Source organism: Dermacentor variabilis, chromosome 2 (assembly GCF_050947875.1).
Source record: "Dermacentor variabilis isolate Ectoservices chromosome 2, ASM5094787v1, whole genome shotgun sequence".
Classification (NCBI taxonomy): Eukaryota; Metazoa; Arthropoda; class Arachnida; order Ixodida; family Ixodidae; genus Dermacentor; species Dermacentor variabilis.
The window spans coordinates 183,275,926-183,296,774 of record NC_134569.1 but is presented as its reverse complement, the minus strand read 5'-3'; the positions used below and the strand labels follow the sequence as shown (position 1 = coordinate 183,296,774).

The 20,849-nt window shown below is 45.2% G+C and overlaps 1 protein-coding gene across 2 annotated transcripts in view; it reads right to left on the bottom strand.

The window, feature by feature from the left end:
• The window catches only part of LOC142572991 (mite allergen Der f 7-like), a 131,380-nt gene that overhangs the window by 66,917 nt on the left and 43,614 nt on the right, over positions 1-20,849 (bottom strand). Inside the window, exon 2 of one of the 2 annotated variants that reach the window (XM_075682479.1) lies at positions 4,844-4,921. The exons of the other annotated variant lie outside the window; for it this stretch is intronic. The gene's annotated coding sequence lies outside the window, so the exon portion shown is untranslated. The remainder of the gene's footprint in view (positions 1-4,843; positions 4,922-20,849) is intronic. 2 annotated transcript variants of the gene reach the window in all.

Sequence of the window (20,849 nt, the reverse complement as noted above, 5' to 3'; positions counted from 1 at the left end):
AGCGATGTTTACAGGTATGGGAACAATGGATTTAATGTGCGCCTCAATAAAGACACCGAGTGCGTTTCACTCCCGTCTTGATGACGCTAAGATCGATCTCGAAGAAACAATCTGATCTTTTATGGAATACCGGACAGCGCAGACGAAGCTTCATCAAAATCAGAACACAAGATACTAAACCTGCTGAATAATACTTTGAAGGTTGACATCACAGGTTCTGGCATATACCGGGCGCACAGAGTTGGTCGCTTTGATTGAGCGAAAACTCCACCACTTTTAACTAAATTCAAAACCTATAAAACCAGTGAGCTCGTCTCTTCAAATCGAGGTTTGTTAAAAAACACGGACACAGCAATAAGTGAAGATTTCTGCCAAGCAACTCGTAACATAAGGAAAAAAATTAATAGAATATGGCAAATCGAAAACCACGTTTTTCAAACTACGATATAAAAAAACTAATGTTGGATGGGAAATGCTACGCATATGACGAAGCCAATGGCAGTATTTATGAAATGCGCAGAACGTATACACGTGGCATAACTTTTCGTTCTCGCCGTACGTTACCGTCATGTTAGGGCCATCCGAGGGGAGTGCACTAAAAGATTGCGGGTGTTCAGTTCTTTTCCCTAACATTCGTAGTTTTTCTCCTAAGAAAGACGAATTATGTGCTATTGTTAACGACGGTAATGCTGACATTATTGTACTCACAGAAACATAGTTAAATAGCAAAATAACAAACCCCGAACAGTTTGAGTGTGAGAACCAATATGTTATTTACCGAAGTGACCGAACAGGTAGAATTGGTGGTGGCGTTCTGCTTGCCATTAAAGAATCTATTAATTGTTTTTGTGTGACCATTGATACAAATTTAGAGCTAATTTAGTGTTGTGCAACTATTAATTTAAATATATAATACTAGGTGTGTGCTATCGATCCCCGTCAAGCGCATCATCATTTTGCGATGACTTATATGATTGTTTAAATAAGATTACCATACGTTTCCCTGGAACTGAAATTATACTCTTAGGCGATTTTGATTTTCCTAACATTGTTTGGTCACATGCCAATCCCTTTTCTAATCCTACGTCGGCCGAGGCCAATCGGTTCATTTCCATTTGCTCTGACTTCGGCTTATCGCAGATCGTCAGACTTCCAACATGTGTAGCACAAAACACATCATCACTCCTGGACCTCATTCTAACGTCGTCGCCCGACAACTTTTTTGCGGTGACGCACAGGCCCGGACTGAGCGATCATGATATCTTGCATTTTACACTTACAACAACACAACAAAAAACATACCTACAGCGGGAAAAGTTTCGAGATTATAAAAAAGCTAACTATCAAGCCATCAACAGAGAACTGTGCATATTTCTAGACACTTTCCTACCACTTCATCTGCAACGCTCCGTAGAAACTAACTGGTCTATTTTCAAAAATAAACTCAGCGAGCTAATCACCAAACACGTGCCCCTTCGATCCGTCTATGCTAACAATGAAGCACGATGGTATAGCCCATATGTGAATTGGTTATCGAACACTAAAAAAGCGTTTAATCGGTACAGCGAAACATTCCTCGAAACAGGCACATTGGCTAGCATATCAAAACGCAGCAATTTCATAACTTAGGGCCCTCAGGTCAGCCAAATTTTCATTCCTTAATTGTACACTTCCAAATTTATTTAAGACTAATCCAAAGTGATTCTGGGAAACCATACGAGGAAATAGCCATAAAACTGGAATATCATTGCTGACAAGCTCTGGGGACCCAGTACCTGGCCTATTCTGTTCTACTGTGCTTAGCAATACCTTCTCTCAGTCATTCTCATCACCTCAGATCCCTGATCCAATGCCTGAGATAAATTCAACTAACTATCACTTCATGGATCTCATCGTTTTCGACTCAACAGGTATCAAAGCCATAACACAGAAATTAAAACCTAAAGCATCATGTGGGGTAGACAAAATTAATACTAAATTCTGACAAAACACAGTGGAATACTGTTCAATCATACTAGAATGTATTTAATCGCAATCTTACAATTCTGGCACCTTACCGTATGATTGGAAAATTGGCAAAGTAATCCCCGTCCACAAAACTGGACCAACCCATGGTCCACAGAACTATAGACCTATTTCACTTACATCTGTACCACGTAAAGTAATGGAGCATATAACATACACGCATCTAGTTAATTTTCTTGAAAATAGCAACTTCTTCACAGTTACACGGCATGGACTCCGTAAAAACTTCTCCTGTGACACTCAGCTTATCCTCCTCACTAATGGCCTACATGCCAATTTAGATTCTGGTTTTTTAACAGACTGTATATTTCCTGAGTTTTCTAAAGAATTTGACAAAGTGAATCATGTATTGCTTCTTCATATATTAAACGTTCTAAAATAAGACCCTCCCGTAATTGACTGGATTCGCGCGTTTCTGACATCGCGTGTTCAATTTGTAGCCACTAATGACGCTAACTCACCTTTAGTTCCAGTTGACTCGGGTGTCCCGCAAGGGTCCGTGCTTGGTCCTTTATTATCCCTAATTTAGATTAATGACTTGCCCACTCACGTTTCCTCGAACATTTGTCTATTCGCGGATGACTGCGCCTTGTATCGTAAAATAACTAATTCCTCAGATATTCTAGCAATTCAGGAGGATCTCAATAACATAAATGAGTGGTGTCGTACGTGTCGCATGAAATTAAACCTTAAATAGTGTAAGACTATGAGTATTTCTTGTACTAACGTGACCTGCCCCACCTATACACACTAAATAGCATCCAACTAGAATGCGTAACGTCATACGGATACTTGTGGGTTCACATTGCCAGCAATCTATCCTGGAAAACTCATATTGATCACAAACCTATAAGGCCACTGGTACACTGGGATACTTTCGTCGGAAATTTTCTCTAGCACCATCATCGCTGAAACTCTTATCGTACACAACTTACATTCGTCCACAGCTTGAGTACGGATCATCAGTATGGGACCCTGGTCATGACACCATCATACAGTCGCTAGAGGCAACACGGAATCGCTCAGCCTGTTTCATTCTCACCAACTACCAAAGAACTGCGAGTGTCACTATCATGAAAGCTTTCCTGCACCTCCCGCTGTTATCAACCCGCAGAAAACTACCTCCGCTTATGTCTTTTCCATAAAATCTACTACCATAACGCATATTTACGTTCTATTTTTGTTCCCATACATTTCATCTCGCATTGACCACCGCCAAAAGGTAAACATTCCGCACTGCAACATCGTCGGCTTTTTGTATTCATTTCTTCCCCAAACGAGCAAAGATTTGAATAACTTACGCGCATTACTTACAAGCACAACTGACAGCAATAACTTTAATACCACACTTCAAAGTTTCATGTCATAAATTAATTTTGCGTTTGCTTGTTCTGCATAATAACTGCTCTTATGCCAGAATTTTAAGTTATGGCTTGTATTTTTATGTGGTATGTTCCTTTATTTTTCTTTCCTTTCTGTTTTTTTTCACGCCATGTATTTTTGCCACGCTTTCCAAGTTTCTATTTACCATTCTTATTATTTTGTATACCATGTTTTGCGATGTTTTTGTCATGTTGTTGCCCTCCTTCCTTATCTTTCCTCATTCTTTTTATTATTTATTGACTTCCACGTATTTACCTTTGACGCTTTTTTCGAAAGTTTTTGCTTCTTTGTACTTATAATCTTTTTTTCTATAATCTACTATTGGTGTGATTTTCCTCTGTATTTACCTAATAAATGACTAACTAAATAAATTAATAAATAAATAAAGAATGTTACAAGGTAGCGATGAAACACTTCTGAATTGCCGCAAATATATGTCATCTGATTATTCCATGAGAGGTCACTGTCAAAGAAAATACCTAGGTATTTAATAGAGTTTACATGTTCTACGGGAGCACACTGACATGACGGGCAATTAGGACAGTGCAGAAACTGATAAATTGATAACAGTTCTTTTAAGTGGATTTCTAAAAAAAAATTTGTGTGTTGAAAAACAGCGGTTAGCAAACCAGGTTATTGCATCGTACACACTCTCTGTTGAAGTAATGCAACTGTTCTTGAGTAACGGACATGTTTTGTTAAAAGGACAGTATCATCTGCATACTGAAATATCAAACACTTCGATACAGTTGACTAAAAGTCGTTTATAAATATGTGAATGTGAAATATCTTAAACTAGTTATTCATTATTAATGAATAAGTAGTTATCTAAAGCTATAACCTGCGAGCGGCCATACAAGTATTCTTTTAGAAAAGGGTAAAATAGCCCCCTGAAACTGAGCAGGTATAGGTTCTCAAGCATGAGTTCATGCTTCACAGTATCGAATGCTTTAGAAGTATAGAGAAACAATGCACATGCAAACATGTTTTGTTCTAAAGCTGTGTTTAATTCCTCAGAATATTCTTCGAACAGAGCAATGGGGCCCCTTCCCGCGACGAAAGCAAACTGACGGCTTGATGTGATTGGCGCTTATTTAGAAGTGAAGTCATGGTTTCTAAGAAACTTTTTTTTCTATTATTCCTGGCATGATAGGCAAGATAGAAACAGGTCGGTGGCCTCCACGCCACGTTTCTTTCCTCCTTTAAATAATGGCGTAACCATGGCCGTTTTCAATTTCGCCGGCAGTGTAGCTGTCTCTAGGAATTCATTAAGTTTGACAAGAATGCCGGATAGCGGATCGATGTTTCGTTGGAGCCAAGATACCGATTCATCCCCTTAAACAGATGGCGTATGTCGCCTAAACTCAGCAACTATTCTTGTGAGTGTGTCAAACGTTATCGTCGATAAAAACGCAGGACTTGATATCATTCTTACTTTTCCAGAGCGGCCAGCTGGCACCGTTGAGGTTGCTCCCGAAGCGCCTGCGAAATGTTGATTGAAGACTGCGGCTTTCTGCGCAAGATCACATGGAAAAGCGTCGGCTAGCTTTGCATTGCCAGTGTCTTCAAGGTCGATTCAAATAGGTCGCGAAGCTTCGGGCGAAAAGCGGTTAAGTACAGATTGTCACCGACATCAGCATGGGGGGTTATGGGAGCAGCGATTGAAGCGCGACTATGTTTGGAGGGAACAAGCATTCGGAAAGAAAAACGCGTTTTTTAATTCAAACGAGACACAGTTAGATTCATTCAACGAAAATAAAATTCCTAGTCAATTTTATATATTCGTCATTAGTTAAGAAAATACGTTAAATTTTATTATTATTAATAAATGCATTTCTTTTCAGCGCCCATCGCTACAGGGGGCGTTGACGCCACTATCACTCGCAGTGCAATGCACGTCTTAAGATGGGCAGAAAGGCGCACTCGTATCACCATTTGAAATATGCCCCCCTCACAATTTGTGCTTTCTTGCTTGTCGAAGTTTGTCTGAATTTGGTGACGCGGGTAGTTTCATTGCTTCTTAATCTGTTCAGTCAAAAGTAGTGAGTTACGACCGCCAGATAATTGTGCAGTTGTTTTCGTGCGACTGCGCTGGCCGACGGGCTTGGCATCCGACAATAGTATCAGCACTCTACACCTAAAGCTTTCGTCGGCCTCCAAAGAAAGTATGTTCTGTGCAGGGATGCGATTTCGACAACCGTACGGCTGGCCTTTTCCTGCATCGCTTTCCACGCTGAAAGCTCGAAACGCCCATCAAGTCGAATGGCGGGGCATTTGAATATATAGCTCCAAAGGAAGAACAACAAAACAAATTTCGCGCCTTCGAAAACAAAATGACGTCACTTCTGCTTTTAACGGACATGGCGTCACGTTATTTTTTCTTCCGCCGGAAGTGTTCCCACCACATACAGATGGTGCTAAGCCCCATGAACCGGCGATAGACCGCCATGTTTTGAACGTATGGGCTCCTATGGAAGCTTCGCTACCAGGTATATTTACCTTGGTGTCTTTAACACGGAGGCGGTTTATCAGTGACCATGTTTTCGCCGTGCCTGTCTCCCCGTTACGACGATGCAGTACCGGTAGTACTTCTGAGCTTTTCATTGTATTCTTGATTTCCGCAACTAGAGCTAAAATAGAGTCATTATTGCCTGCCGCCTGCTCTGAATCCGAAAGGAATGAAAAGCGGGTTTTTAGAGAGCTCTACGGGTCTTGCAGACCCAACCATAATGTTTCGCCTGCCCCATTGTATTAAATGTGTTAGGAGCAATACCCGAGCAATTCTGTCCTAGATGATATGAATATTTGCATCCGGAACACGTCATTATCCGCCCACCACTAGGTAGACTTTTTTGACAGGCGGTACAAAGGCTCTCTTCCGACATCTCGACAGGTTATGAAATCAACGCTTTGCAGTCGGCAGAACTTGACATACAATCAGAACTAGAAGATTGCAAGGGAAAATATATCTCTAAATGTACAGGCGATCAGTCTAACCGGCCAATGTATCACTGCCGACTGCCGACTGCGAAGCGATCCGTGTTGAGGGGGCGTTTTATGCAGAAGCGCCGGCCAGCATTGCCAGAAGAGCAAGACCCAGCCAACAAAATTAGCCTAGCAGTGTCGGCAGGCGTCGAAGAGCGCAGTTCTGAAAATCCAGCGGGAAAAGCCTTCAGCAACTCAGGGGATCTGTGAATGTGCAGGCGATTGGTTTAACAGGCCAATGCATCACTGCCAACTGCGAAGCGGTCCGGGTTGAGTGGGCGTTTTATGCGGAAGCGCCCAGCCAGCGTTGTCAGAAGAGCAAGATCCAGACGACGAAATCAGGTGAGGTATTTTGTAATAGTCCACCTAGTGTACATGTCCATTTAGTCCGCTTCTGAAATGTTGATTGTTGTGACGCCTCGCTGCTGCGGGCGCGTGGCCCAGCCCAGCCAATCAGAAGAGCAGATGAAATGATCATGTCCGCTAGGTGGACTCTTACACAATACCTTCCCAGCCTAGAAGTGTAGGCAGGCGTCAAAGAGCGCAGTTCTGCCAATCCAGCGCAAAGAGCCTTCAGCAGCCTAAGGTGTCTGACAAAGTACAGACGATCACTTTAACAGGCCAAGGTATCGCTGCGTACTGCATTTTGCAGATGCAAAGAAATCCTTGAACATCAATAGCAGTAACAACAACAATAATAATAATATTGATAATAATAAAACCTCCCAAGCACTCCTTACAGATGTTTAACCAGTGAAGGTGAAACGTACAGCCTCGGTTTTTATCACTGGGCTAATTCAGACGGGGCGTTAAAGTCTTTCTTAATTATTGGTTACGTCTTTGTGCGTCTTAATTAGGTTACACACACGTTCGGCTGCGACGGAGAGATCGACGTCAGTGATGGCATGCCCGCAGTCCACCGTTGTCGCTTGCGCTCGATGTCTCGAGCTTGATCGGCGACGTGGTTACCAGCATCCACCCACGTTTGAAACTTGCGATACTTCAAAATTGAATTGCTTCAAAATTACATCTGTCCCTTATGTAAGACAATCAATGGCTGATACCCCCTTAAGCAGTGCTCATACCCCCGTAGGCGCGGCCTCCCCGTTACGACGACAGAAGAGAATGTCGCGGCTATGGAGGCGTTAGGGCAAGGAATCCATCAAGCCCATCGACTGTTACGTCAGGTTGCAGAAAATGACGGAAAAGGATTTATTAGCTTATTTACACGGCTCCAGTATGAAAGCCCACTCCATGCAGCAGCACGTTAAACGTCCGAGTTCCTATGAGGAGCCTCTGTCCCCTGCCCGAAAAGTCTCATCCGCCGTTGTTGCGGGTTGTTGCGAAGAGACCGAAGAGACTGGTTGGGAATACGTGACAAGAAGGCAACCTGCGACCCTCAGGTTGTCGACGTTGTTCCCCTCCTTGTCATCCTTCATTCAGGCAAGGGTGGGGTGAGGGCCTTTTGTGGGACCCGTTAAGAGTCGGGTGTCCACGTGACGTTGACGTCTGGCTAGGCAGTGATGGATTGGTTGTGCTTTAAGTCGTTGTAAACGGCCAATTAACGCCTTTGTTGTGTTGAGCCGTAACAAGAAGTGAAATTCAAGGCTGGAATGATCAGCGGGAACGGAGCTAGCTGCGGAAGAAGACGACACGCTCAAGCCATTGCTGATGATGACAGTGTTTGGTACACAGGCGTGGACAGACGCATTTTCGTTTGGCCTAGCCAATTAAACTTGGCTTTATATGGCTAGGCCTAAAGACATAAAAATACATAAACGGAAATGCAGCACGATAATTTTTGACATACGACATAGCGAAACCATAGCAATACCTGGCGTGCAATATTGTGACAGCACCTCTGTACACTTGAAGAAAAGGAGAAGAAGCTGAGGAAGAAACGAGAATTTTGATTTGGTCCGGCGGCATCGCCCCATCCAAAGCTTTAACGTCGAGCCTTTTAGATAACTGCCTTCCTTATTGTAGGATTTTTTTTTTGCCAAGGCCCTATTGGAAGCTGGACAAACGGCCACGCATCCACGGACGAGCGGACGCCCAGTGTTCTTCGGAGACCAGCCAGATAGGCCCGTCGGTTGACGAAAGCACAGTGTGTAGCCTGTCTCGTAGACTGGGTGGCACAGTTACAGAGGTCATCCATCGGCAACTAGCAGTGGAATGCCTTCAAGACGTTACCCGCAAAGCGAATCGAGATGATGCGGCCGAGATCACTGAAGACGGCAACGCAGGTGAGCGTGCCAACCACCTCGCGTGAGCTCACTCTGAGTGAGGCGAAGAGAACCGCGTCGAGTGAGCCCAGTTTCAGTGTAACCGCCAAGCTAACGTCCCCGAGTAGGCCTAGCGTTCGAATGCCCCAAGTCAGGAGGACCGGCTGTTCTTCTACACGAGACACACTCACCGCGTCCAAGATTGATGCCAGCATAAGGGGACTTCGTCACAATTTGTCAAGCACGGAGAAGGGAGCAAAATCCCAGAAAGCAACATCAATCCATTCCTGAGTCCTCGGCTAGTAGTGACGACGTAACTAATAAGGTTACGGATATAAAGGAACGAAAATCCTACTAGAACTTCGGTGGGCGCGAACGTAGGTCCATGAGCTACAAGTAGCCGACCATTGCCAACTGCCGGCAGAAGACCGAGGTGTTTTGGGCACAGAGGGAACGCAACCGCCCAGGCCACGGCATACGAAAGTGGCAGCAGGAAAGAAGGTTATCAAAGGTCTGAATGCAAGTGTCGTTCACTACGCGCCGACCTGGTTGGGATCGAGTCACATGGCAGCCTATTCTTTGGCAAGCGAAACTCGAACGTGCGATATTTCTTGTGTACAAGCATAACCGTCAGCCATAACGAGGAAATGACACAGGGGAGGACACATCGCGATATCACAGTGGACAGCACAGGTGTAAAAGAAAAGCACGATAATCCTGCATCTGGATGGGCTACCACGTCGTGTACAAGAGCAGCGAGAACAGGAAGAAAGCACAAAAGGTGCAGGAGGAGGATCCTAACAGAGCCTACGACTAACTAATACCATGAAATTAGTACAACAATCAATTCCACAGATTCCGAAGCCAATCCATCTTGTGCTATGACTGGACATTCGCATTCTTCTACCTCCCGCAGTGTGTTGTTGAAGGACCGTGCACGAATAGCGCGACACTTGTTTTCTCAAGTTTTGCTGCGAAGATCATCAACCTTGTGAATAAACTCATGACTGATTCTTCTCCTTCGTGCGTACAGACGCATCGTTACGATATTATACATGCCGTAATAATACAACAATAACGAATATTTTAAATGCGACGCGTCCTCTATGTGTACTTGCTGCGAAGCGCCATCGTGTCTAAGGCATGGGAAAACGACTGCTCGCTCGACAGCCTGGCAACACGCATAGATGCTGCCTTCACCCTTGTTCGAGATGTCCGCCCAATGCTGTTCGCTGCTATATGCGAAACAGGGGGCACGCAACAATTCAGGCTTAAGGCTGTTTCACATGCTGCGACTGGAGCATCGAAAATCGGTGCAGTCGCAAGCGTCCCAATGCGATTTTTAGAGGTCCCATTTCACATGACTGCGATTTGAACAATACAACTGGCGTGACGCCCACGGTTGCTTACTGCCAAGATTCGTGACACACGCTGCACATTTCCTTTAATGTAATGAATAAAACGTTTGCTTTATAATATTGCTGGCTTTTCTTTATGGGCAGCAAATAATATGCGTGTTTTGTTATTTAAAAACATGTTGAAGTTAAGACTTGTTTGGGAGTGCGCAACAGCGGTTTTTGAAGTTCAGTGCGATGAGACACAGCGCACGTTAACGGCTGTTCACAGCTGGTTGTTCATGGCTGTGTTATCTCATCTGCCTTCTATGACCGTGTCGTTCAGCCTACGCTACAACAATCTACGAGATTACCTATCAACAAGTTCATATAGATGCCCTCACCGCACGTGCAGTATTCGAAATTCTGCTGCCACGAAGTCGTCGTGTCAGCCGAACGAAATCCTCGCGCTAACCGTGCTAGGCGTCAGCCTCTGGAGAAACGATGTGTGTATATTGCTCGTGATTGCGAATATGTGGTGCATGCTCCTAGCCATATTCGTTCACCAAACGCAACAACTTGCACCAGCCCGAAAGCCCGCGTCTGCCCTTGAACGAAGCCGCCAATGACCCCTGCGTTTACTGAACGTGGAATGAAAATTGTGTTGTGAAATTCAACCTTAGCGATAGCTTGGTTCGTCCATCGCGTTGCGTGTGCTGTGAATATATAAATGGGAGTCCTCTCTGAATATTTCAAAAGGCGCAAAAGCCGACGCCTCAAATTTTTGAACAGTTACCGTCACTTTTGTACAAACATGTGCGTTGTACCACAGCATTATAAAAGACACGCTTCTCGTACACTTTGTTGCTCTGTGTCTCGCGCTGGCAGCATACTCTGAACTTTTGACAAGAAGGCCATTATATCAATACGCGCTATCCATAATGCAGAAACGTAGGCCCAGGGCAGGCGCACTTGCCGTGGGGTTTCTCACCTTTCTACTCAGCCTCGCACGCCGCTCACTGGAAGCCTGTTTTGTGGAAATAAATATCATTAATAATATTATTATATATTTTAGTTCCTTCACTGTAATTTATAGCAATCATCCAGATTTCTAAAGCTAGTCATACATTTAACCTGTATTAGATCAACATCGTTACATGCGTATAAGAGCCATTTCAAACTATAGATTGCTCAGCCAGAGAAAGTACGAAAGAAAGCCTCAACGTTTATTCCTATCTGGTATTTCTAAACAGATTATATTGGCAGAAGTTTATGTCTGCTTGTATTGGCTGCAAGTCAATGTTCAGAGTTGGAAAAGCTTATTCCTTTTATTGCTGTCGAAAGTCTGCTTCAATGTCGATAGCAAGCTATAATTATTCGTTTAGAAAGTGTTAAGCAGTGACTATATCTCAAAGTTTATCAATGCGTGTTTGTTCCACGAACACAATTAAGTTTTCTTTCTTCCTCTCTTTGACAGCCATGGAATGAAACTGTTCAATTTCATAAGTATCAGGATGCAAACATTCTGGAGTTTCTCCTGAGCATTTGTTCGCATACGATAGTGTGCGTGTTTGTATCAAGTTCTGGTGTTGCAGTCGCAGTTATGTACGCATTTTCTTGAAAATGGGCTTAAATTAATTTATTGAACTTTGTTTTTAAAGCTACAATATGTGGCTATGCAGTAACGACCACATTAATAAGCAAAAAAACTGCAGATTCAGTGCACGTGTTGGAATCTTCGGAAAGTGAAGTTTTTGTCAAGAGATCAATTAAATGCTGTTAAAGTAACTGCGATGTATAAATCGGTCTTATCTTCAACCATCCAACATGTAATCTTTTGCAAGGTTTGTTTATGCACCGCATAGGTCACATCCTTAATGTAATGTAATGTTTATGCGCTACACTGTTCACAAACTATGCCAAAATGCAAACGGCAGTTAATGTAGGTCACACTGTGGGACATCAACACAGTGGCGTTCGTTGAGGAAGGGATGGTGCGAGGTGTATGCAGATGAAATAATGACATGTGCTTATGTACTTATTTGTTTATATACCACGCAGGCTGCACGGTTGGAGTATTAGGTGAGGGAGAATAAAAAAGTAGTTACAAGAAGAAGAAGGGCACAACATTAAGAAAAAACCAGCAAAAAGACGCATAAACTAGCCCAACGTGTTTTACTGGCACAACATAATACAATACTTGTCAATAACAGAAAAAATTACCACCCATGCGCCCTGTACAGATGGCAAACCAGCGAAGCTGAAATGGGCTGCCCCGGTGTCTATCACTCGGTTAATTCCGACGGTTTATTAAAGTCTTCTTGCATTATTGGTTATGTCTGTGTTTCTTAATGAAGTTACGCACACGTTTGGCTTGGGTTTATCACAGTGTCTATTTGAAATGCCCCACATCGCGCTTCGCACATCACCATCATGGAGGGTGCAATGAGTGGTTCATTGTGTTAATCCAGTGGGTCTATCAAAGTATGAATTATGCATTTGTGTATCATAATGCGTTAATCACAATATTTATGACTCGGTTACGCACTGCAGTTACATAGTGACACACTGGGGCTGCAAATTTCATTTAATTAAATGCAGGGACACAGTTTTGAACCTATCACGAAGTTGGAGAGAGAATGCTGCACGCGTTCTCTGCTGCGAGAGAGAAACGTCCTCACTATCATTCTAGCTAATGCCCCGCCACACGTTTGCTGTGAGATAATTACGTCATCATGATTTTGTCTTAGCCCCGTCCTGCTCTGCGTCCCTTCCCTGCAATAATACGTAGATAACTGTCTATGTATTAAATGCATAAGCATTTCTATACCTACCCAACCAGAAATGTGTCCGTCCGCCAAGTAAGATGAAAGCAATGGCTCATAGACCCCTAAACAATGGATCATACCCCCGCAGTAAGGTTTCTGTGGTCGGACCACGAGCGTTTCGCCTTGGCATATGCAGTTTCGCTGTAAAAAAAATTAAAATTCTTCTGCTGGACACCAAGACAATCATAAGGCACACTAACAAATGAAAGTTTATTGATTGTGCCGTGTAAATGCTCGTTGACAAGGAATAAATCGAAGTTACACAAAAAGGAGAAGCAAGAACTCATATGTGTCCATACAGATCCCAACAGGAAACGCATCCATCTCTGAAAGTGTAACAGAGAACATGCTCACATAAGATTCTCCCAGTGTCTTTGCACCAACAGCTTCCATAATTTCTCTAGGCAACCGGTCTCCACAGAATGCTAGCTTCTTCCTTTACAATGCATCCTCGACATCTGAGCGTGCATTACAGAGGAAGAAGCTAGCATTCTGTGGAGATTGGCTGCCTAGAGAAATTATGGAAGCTGTAGATCTAAAAACGCTGGGAGAATCTTGTCAACATGGCCTCCGTTAGAAATGGGTAAATTTCCTGCCAAGAAACACACATTAATTTTGTGTCTCCTTTCTGTATTTTTGATTTATTGTTTGTCAGCCAGCCTGTACTCAGCGTCTACATTAAACTTTTGGTTGTTAGATTATTTCGGTTTACTTGTTCGTCCTATGTGTTCTCTGGTGCCGTTTACAGCCAGGCTATTCTTTATTTTTTTAGACTGCAACAAGTCGCTTTAATGGCCCTTATGATGCTTCTGTGTACCTTATATAATGTATTATTTGGGCAATATTGTAAATCCTACGGTGTGAAGCAGTAAGAACAGGGTACGCTGACTTTTAATTAAGAGGTCTATTGTGAAAATGCAAATGATTTATAAAGGTACAGAAAGTAGTACAGCGAGAAAGCCTGATAAACACTAGTACTTGATGAAACAATACATAATCAACAACAGGAAAGAGAGAGAAAATACAAATAAATATACAAGTCCAGGGGAAAAAAAACATTGTGATCACCAAGTGCATATGCGGCTACATTCTAGAAAACGATTTTGTTTTTTTCCCAATGGCATGAAACTGGAAGAGGGTTTGCAAAAGCAAGCTGTCAGTCTGTCTATCGGAATAAGAAAAGTGTTTCTTGAAAGGTGCTGCCGAGCACGATTGGCGATTGTAATGATTTTTTTCTTGCAATTGAAATTTTTCTTTCTGTAGCATTTTTATTTGTTTGGTTGCATCAAGCACCAATTTTTATATAGCCTTCAAAGCTGTCTTGCTTTTCTGGTAAAATGTATATATCGCCACATTTTTACAACGAACCTTAGTGTGATGTCAGCCGTCATCTGTCTCTACTGCCATACTGTTGATACTGCTTCATGCTATGCACCCTTGCAACATATATGTGTGTGTATGTGTGTGCATGCATGCACATAGATTTGGATGTGAAATCAGGGCCTTGGGCGGGGGTATCATTCTTCTCCTGTGCAGCCTCATGAATTCATTAACTATAGTGCAACAGCAATACTATGGACAAGAACGAAGTCAAGACAAAGAGCGCTTTGTTCTTGTCCAATATCTATTTCTTGCGCTTTAGTTAATAATGAATACACACCAACTCATCCAGTTTTCAGTTCGTATGTCGTGCTCATAAGCCTGCTTGTGTCCTGAAATATCTGCATGGCTATCTATCCTGTAATTTAATTTTTGGCCATATGCTTAAAAGTCGCATGTCGATATCCTGATTTTTCTGACAATCTTGTGTGATGTGCAGGCTCAGACAGTTTCTGGTGAATCCATGCAGGCGTACAGGATGTTGTATTCTCCAAATTTGCACTGCAAGTGCTGGTTTGATTGCTTTCAGTTCAGCTTTTCTAGGTGTAGGGTGACCTGGAATGGTACTCACTTGCATGGGGTTTAATTTTATGTAGTCTCATACTACTGTTACACTGTTATTGCCAGATCAGTGTACTATATGTGCCTGGTGTTTGCTTGCACCTTCATGATTAGAAACCTCCTGTGTGTGTTTGGCAGTTGCATACAACCTCCTGGACTAATTGTTTGCCCCCATATTGCATGGTATGGGCCTGTTGTGTTTCAAGTTCAGGTGCTCCTGAGGTTGTTTATGAATGGAGGGGTAGTCATCTTTGCATCTCATATGCTAGCTGGCATAGTATCTTGGGACCAGGTTCTGAGCTCTTGAGGCAAAGAATTTGCGCTGCAGGCTGCAACTCTACTCTATCTAGGTGCTTGTTCGTTTGCTCTTTCTCATAGAGGTCTTCAAGCATGGTAAGGTTGGAAAAACCTCTCATTACCCGATGCCTGTATTCGATAAGTTGTCGTTTTTGTGCGCCGCTGGTAATTCATACCGTACAATACCTTGGACACAACTACAGCATCTGCGATATTCTACAGTATCCACTCGTCCACCCCCCATGATTTCAAGTTTATTCTTTTCACCAGGTGCAGAATTTGCGTCCAGGCATGGCATAATTGTTTCACCCACGTGTTGGCTCTGCTGTCATGGTTTTACACAAGCTGAGTATTTGTGGATGGTGATTTGTGGGTGTATTTGTCCAGCTATGTGGAGCACAATATGCAATTTGGGGTAGTTCTTGATTATAGTCTTTTTGCCAACGTCAATGTAAGCTGACTTATCAAAGAGCGCGAGGCAAAACTGGACAAGACAGTCTGCAGTGTTGACGAGAGTTTGTTGCATCCTTCTTGATTTCTGTATAAGATAGCTTTCCCATAGACTGTAGTACGCCATAGGCTGTAGTAATTCTTGTAGTATTCCCGTGTTGTTGGTGTAGGTGGGCCGAACGTACGTCCAACTCTCACCTGTAATTTTCTGTCTTTCAAAAAGTTACTGTTGAACTGAACTTAAGTGCTCCACCAGAAATTTTCTTGCTCATCGTTCCTCTTATTAGAGTAGCATAAGCTACTGCTGTTAAAAGCCTCTGTACTCTCGTCATTCTTTCATAAGCGGTATTACACAATGCTCTGTAATTAAGCTTCTGCTGCTTGGGGCCCACTCGTATCTGCCCGAAGGGACAACGCTTGAAAAAGGTTTTCTTCGTGCTGTGTGCACGATGTAGTATGAGCATTTGTCTCGACATTTATACATCTGTAGAGCCAGCTTCCTGACAGAGTACTTGCTACGCCTGATCATACTTATTTGTGCAGTGCTGTTGAACAATACATCTTGATGCAATGAATGTTTACACACTCGAAGTATAAGAAAAGATGCTTGTTCTACAATTGTGCCCTTTGCTTTCGATTAGTGTTAGATTTTGCATAAGCATGCCCCCCCCCCATGCAATAGTATTTCGGAAGTTTAAGGGTTCAATAAATGATGATGAACTAAATGTAAGTGCAAGAGCTTCTTTTACCTTTGACTCTCATCGATATGCGACTTCCATGGCTGGCAATTCAACCCCTCGTCTTGTGTTAGCAGCAGAATGCTATAGCCACAGTGACTGTTGAATAAATTGAAGAACAATATTTTTGTCTTGTTGTGGTCGGACCGCTGGCGCGAGTTGTTGGGAACTCGGCGCTGACGCCCGTTGTTGCACCTGGGTCGCAAGCCCCAAGGGTAGCGTTGGCCTGGCGGCCTGGGGTACAACTGGAAGCATCCGAAGGTCCCGGCAAAGCATGAGTCGACTGGTAACAACAAAACAACTTGTTTATTCTAACACCGCAAAGAGTTGGCGGTCAGGTTGACCGAAGTAGAGAGACGGGAGTGCACTTTACTCAACAGAAGAAATCGGAGCCCTCCCTTTGGCGTCCGGGGGCAGCTGTTTTTATACTCTCGCAGTTGAGGGCAAGAAGGAACCCCTCTATAGACGAGCACGTGACTGTGCAATGGGATAAGGTGACGCATACTGTCGTGTCGCCGCGGGTCGGGCACAATGGGAAGGAGAAGGTGACTCCTACTGTCGTGTCGCCGCCGGTCGGGCACAATGGGGAGGAGAAGGTGGCTCACACTGTCGTGTCGCCTCCGGTCGGGCACAATGGGAAGGAGAAGGTGACTCCTACTGCCGTGTCGCCGCCGGTCGGGCACAATATGCACATACACTCACACACGCACATGAAGACACGTGGCATCGGAACATGCCTGGACGCGCTTGGCGGGGAGGCGTAGCGGCGACGCCGAACGGGCCAAAATGTCTGCCGCTTTGTTGCAGTCGCGCCGGCTAAACCGCGCGTCGTAGGCGAAACGTAACAGACCGCCCCGCCGGGGGAAGGAGATCCCGATGGACAGGGGACTGCATCCGCTGTCCGGAGGGATGTCGCTCGATGATGCTCATAACCGAAGTCGGGCGTCCCTCGACGTTTCTTGAGCGCAGCGCACAGAGAAGGCCTCGTTCTCTCGTTCAGGTTCGCACAGGACACTGCAAAGTGACTTCGGGAGAGTTCACATTTTTGTTCTCGTTCCCGGCAAGCGTTAGAACTACGCTGAAACTCAACCGCTCAGTCAGCAAGCACGGCACAACCCTCACTAAGCCCTGCCAGGCTCTTTCCCCTTCTATACCACTGCCTAGTTCCTTACAGTAGTCTAGCAGCACTTAGAACGCGTCCACAAATTGGAAAATTGCACTAGAAAGCATGTCATCAATTTGAAACACTAAACAAAAGCAATTTTTTAAAAAATTCTGCCTCAGGAAGAAAAACATCAGTAACAAACAATTTTGAGGCTGATTCCTACGTTAGGGGCTTCGACTTAAGCCATCGGCGTTACCGTTGAGACTCCCCTTTTTGTAACGCACCTCAAAGGAATATTGTTGCAAAGCGAGGCTCCAGCGCAGGAGGCGGCCATTTTTGGGAGAGATGGTCTGCAGCCATTGGAGAGGGCAGTGATCTGTCTCAATGATAAACCTCGAGCCGGCTAGATAGCATGACAATTTCTGAACGGCCCACACGAGACATGCACACTCTTTCTCGGTGGCGCTATACGCCTGCTCACGACTGGTCAGCTTACGACTAGCATACAGGACGGGGTGTTCTACTTCTCCATTTTCCCGTTGGCACAGTACAACGCCCATGCCTCGCTCACTAGCATCGCACTGAACAACGAACCCTTTTGTATAGTCTGGCGATCGTAGCACAGGCTGGCTTGTTAGGGCACTCTTTAGGGCGCTAAAAGCTCTTTCCTTTGTCTCGTCCCAGACGACTGTTTGAGGCTCTGTTTTTCTGAGAGCATCCGTCAGGGGAGCCGCGATATCAGAGTACCTGGGGATGTATCTCTGATAGTAGCCGGCGACACCTAAGAACGACCGAATATCGGTCTTCGTGCGCGGTTGCGGGAAGTCTCGCACAGCGGCCACCTTTATTTCAGAGGGGCGGCGACGACCCTGACCAATCACGTGACCGAGGTAGACAACCTCGGCCTGTGCTAACTGGCACTTAGGAGCCTTTACTGTCAAGCCCGCTTCGCGCAGGCGGGTTAGCACTGCCCGCAAGTGTGCCATATGCTCAGACCAGGATGCGGAGAATATCGCTACGTCGTCTAGATACGGTAAAGCGAATTCTTGCTGTCCCCGCAACACTTTATCCATGAGGCTTGAAAAACAGTATGGCGCGTTCTTCAAACCAAAACTCAACACTTTAGGACGGAATGTTCCCATTGGTGAAATGAACGCCGCATACCTACTAGCCTCTTCTGTAAGTGGAACCTGCCAATAACCCCTGACAAGATCTAGGGTGGAAATAAACTGAGCGCTACTAACTTTCTCAAGGCGCTCCTCGATGTTAGGGATCGGATAAATTTGATCCTTAGTGATGGAATTAAGCCTGCGGTAGTCGACGCAAGGACGAGGTTCCTTGCCCGGTACCTCAACTAAAATCAAAGGGGAGGTATAATCACTCTCACCTGCCTCAATAACACCGAGCTGTAGCATTTTCTTTACCTCAGCCTCCATAATATCGCTCTGGCGGGGTGACACCCGGTACGCCTTGGATCGTACTGGCTCTGGGGAGGTAAGTTCTATGTCATGAGTAAGGACAGAAGTCCTACCAGGCCTCTCAGAGAACAGACCTTGAAACTCTTGTAAGAGCTGGTGTAGTTCGGTTTTCTGCTCACGCGACAGCGATGCTCCACTGACTAAGTCACTAATGACTTGACCGGTGTCTTCCCTGTTCGTCACTGAGCCTAGTCCCGGAAGCTCGACCGGAAGCTCTTCAGGAACGTTTACCATCATGCACACCACTGCTTCCCTTTGTCTATAAGGTTTGAGCAGATTACAGTGGTAAACTTGCTGTGCTTTCCGCTTTCCTGGCAGACTTACCACGTAGTTAACGTCCGACAGTTTCTGAACAATTCGTGCTGGGCCCTCCCATTGCACGTCTAGTTTGTTGTTTAGCGATGTGCGCAATATCATGACCTCATCGCCCACCTCAAAACGACGGGCCCTGGCTGTCCGATCATAATAAACCTTGGCCCTCTGCTGGGCCTTTGCCATTGCTTCACCTGACAACTCCTGTGCCCTTCTTAAGCGTTCGAGGAGCTCAAGCACGTACTCCACCACGACTGGGTCGTCGCCCCTGCCTTCCCACGATTCTCGAAGCATGCGAAGCGGAGACCGAAGCGAGCGACCGTACACCAGCTCAGCTGGCGAAAACCCCGTAGCCGCATGCGGCGCGGTCCGTAATGCAAACATCACCCCAGGCAGGCACAGCTCCCAGTCAGTTCGATGTTCAAACACAATGCTCTCAACACGCGCTTCATGACGGAGTGGAGCTTCTCAACGGAATTCGACTGTGGGTGGTACACTGAGCTGCGTAACAGCTTTACCCCACACCTTTCGAGAAAAGTTGTCGTCAAAGCGCTAGTAAACACTGTGCCCTGATCTGATTGGATTTCCGCAGGAAAACCAACTCGCGCAAATATGGACAGTAGTGCATTGACTATCTCAACTGAGCTGAGTTCTTTAAGCGGCACTGCTTCAGGGAACTTTGTCGCTGGGCAGATAACAGTCAAAATGTGTCTGTACCCCGTGGCTGTTACCGGCAGAGGTCCCACTGTATCAATAACGAGCCGTCTAAAAGGCTCCGTAATGATAGGTACCAATCTCAACGGCGCCCTCGATTTGTCCCCTGGTTTGCCCACCCGCTGACAGGTGTCACATGTCCTCACGAAATGGTCTGCGTCCCGAAAACAGCCTGGCCAATAGTACTCTTGCAAGAGACGGTCCTTAGTTTTCTTAACTCCTAGGTGTCCGGACCATGAACCCCCGTGCGACAAGCGCAACAGATCCTGACGATAGCATTGAGGCACGATCAGCTGATCGAACTCCACTCCTCGGCGGTCTAGATACTTCCGGTACAGGACTCCACCTCTTTCCACAAAACGCGCATTTTTCCTGGCGATACCTTCCTTGACATTGCAGCGCACGTTTTCTAGGCTGCCATCCTTCTTTTGCTCGGCTATCAAAGCCGACCGGCTGACTTTTAGCAACCTATCAAGTCCGTCTGACGTAGGCGCGATGAGCAAATCTGCAGATAGCTCTTCTAACTTTCCCTTATCGGGCATTTCCTCTCCAGTATCTGGCGCCTTCAACGCTACAGGCTCAATTTTATTCAGTTCGGGCGTGCTCTGAATATCAGCTTGCTGCACCTCTGACCCTTTTTCATTGTTCGATAACGTCGGCCCCGCAACTACCGCCTTTGCAGCGAGCTCCCGAACCTTCGATCTGGTTAAGGCCTGAACGCTAGCCTCACCAAACAAAAGCCCCTTCTCGCGAAGGAGGTGATCGGACCTGTTTGAAAATAGGTACGGGTACTGGGGGGGCAGCATAGATGACACTGCCGCCTCCGTCTCAAGCGCTCCGGAAGGTCCTTCAATAAGCACTTTTGCTACTGGCAGACACACGCTATGAGCTTCCACGGCTTGCTTGATCCATGCGCACTCGCCCGTGAACATATGGGGTTCTACGTAAGAGGGGTGAACTACATCCATCGTAGCTGCGGAATCGCGAAGCACTCGGCACTCTTTCCCGTTCACGAGGAGGTCTCGCATGTAAGGC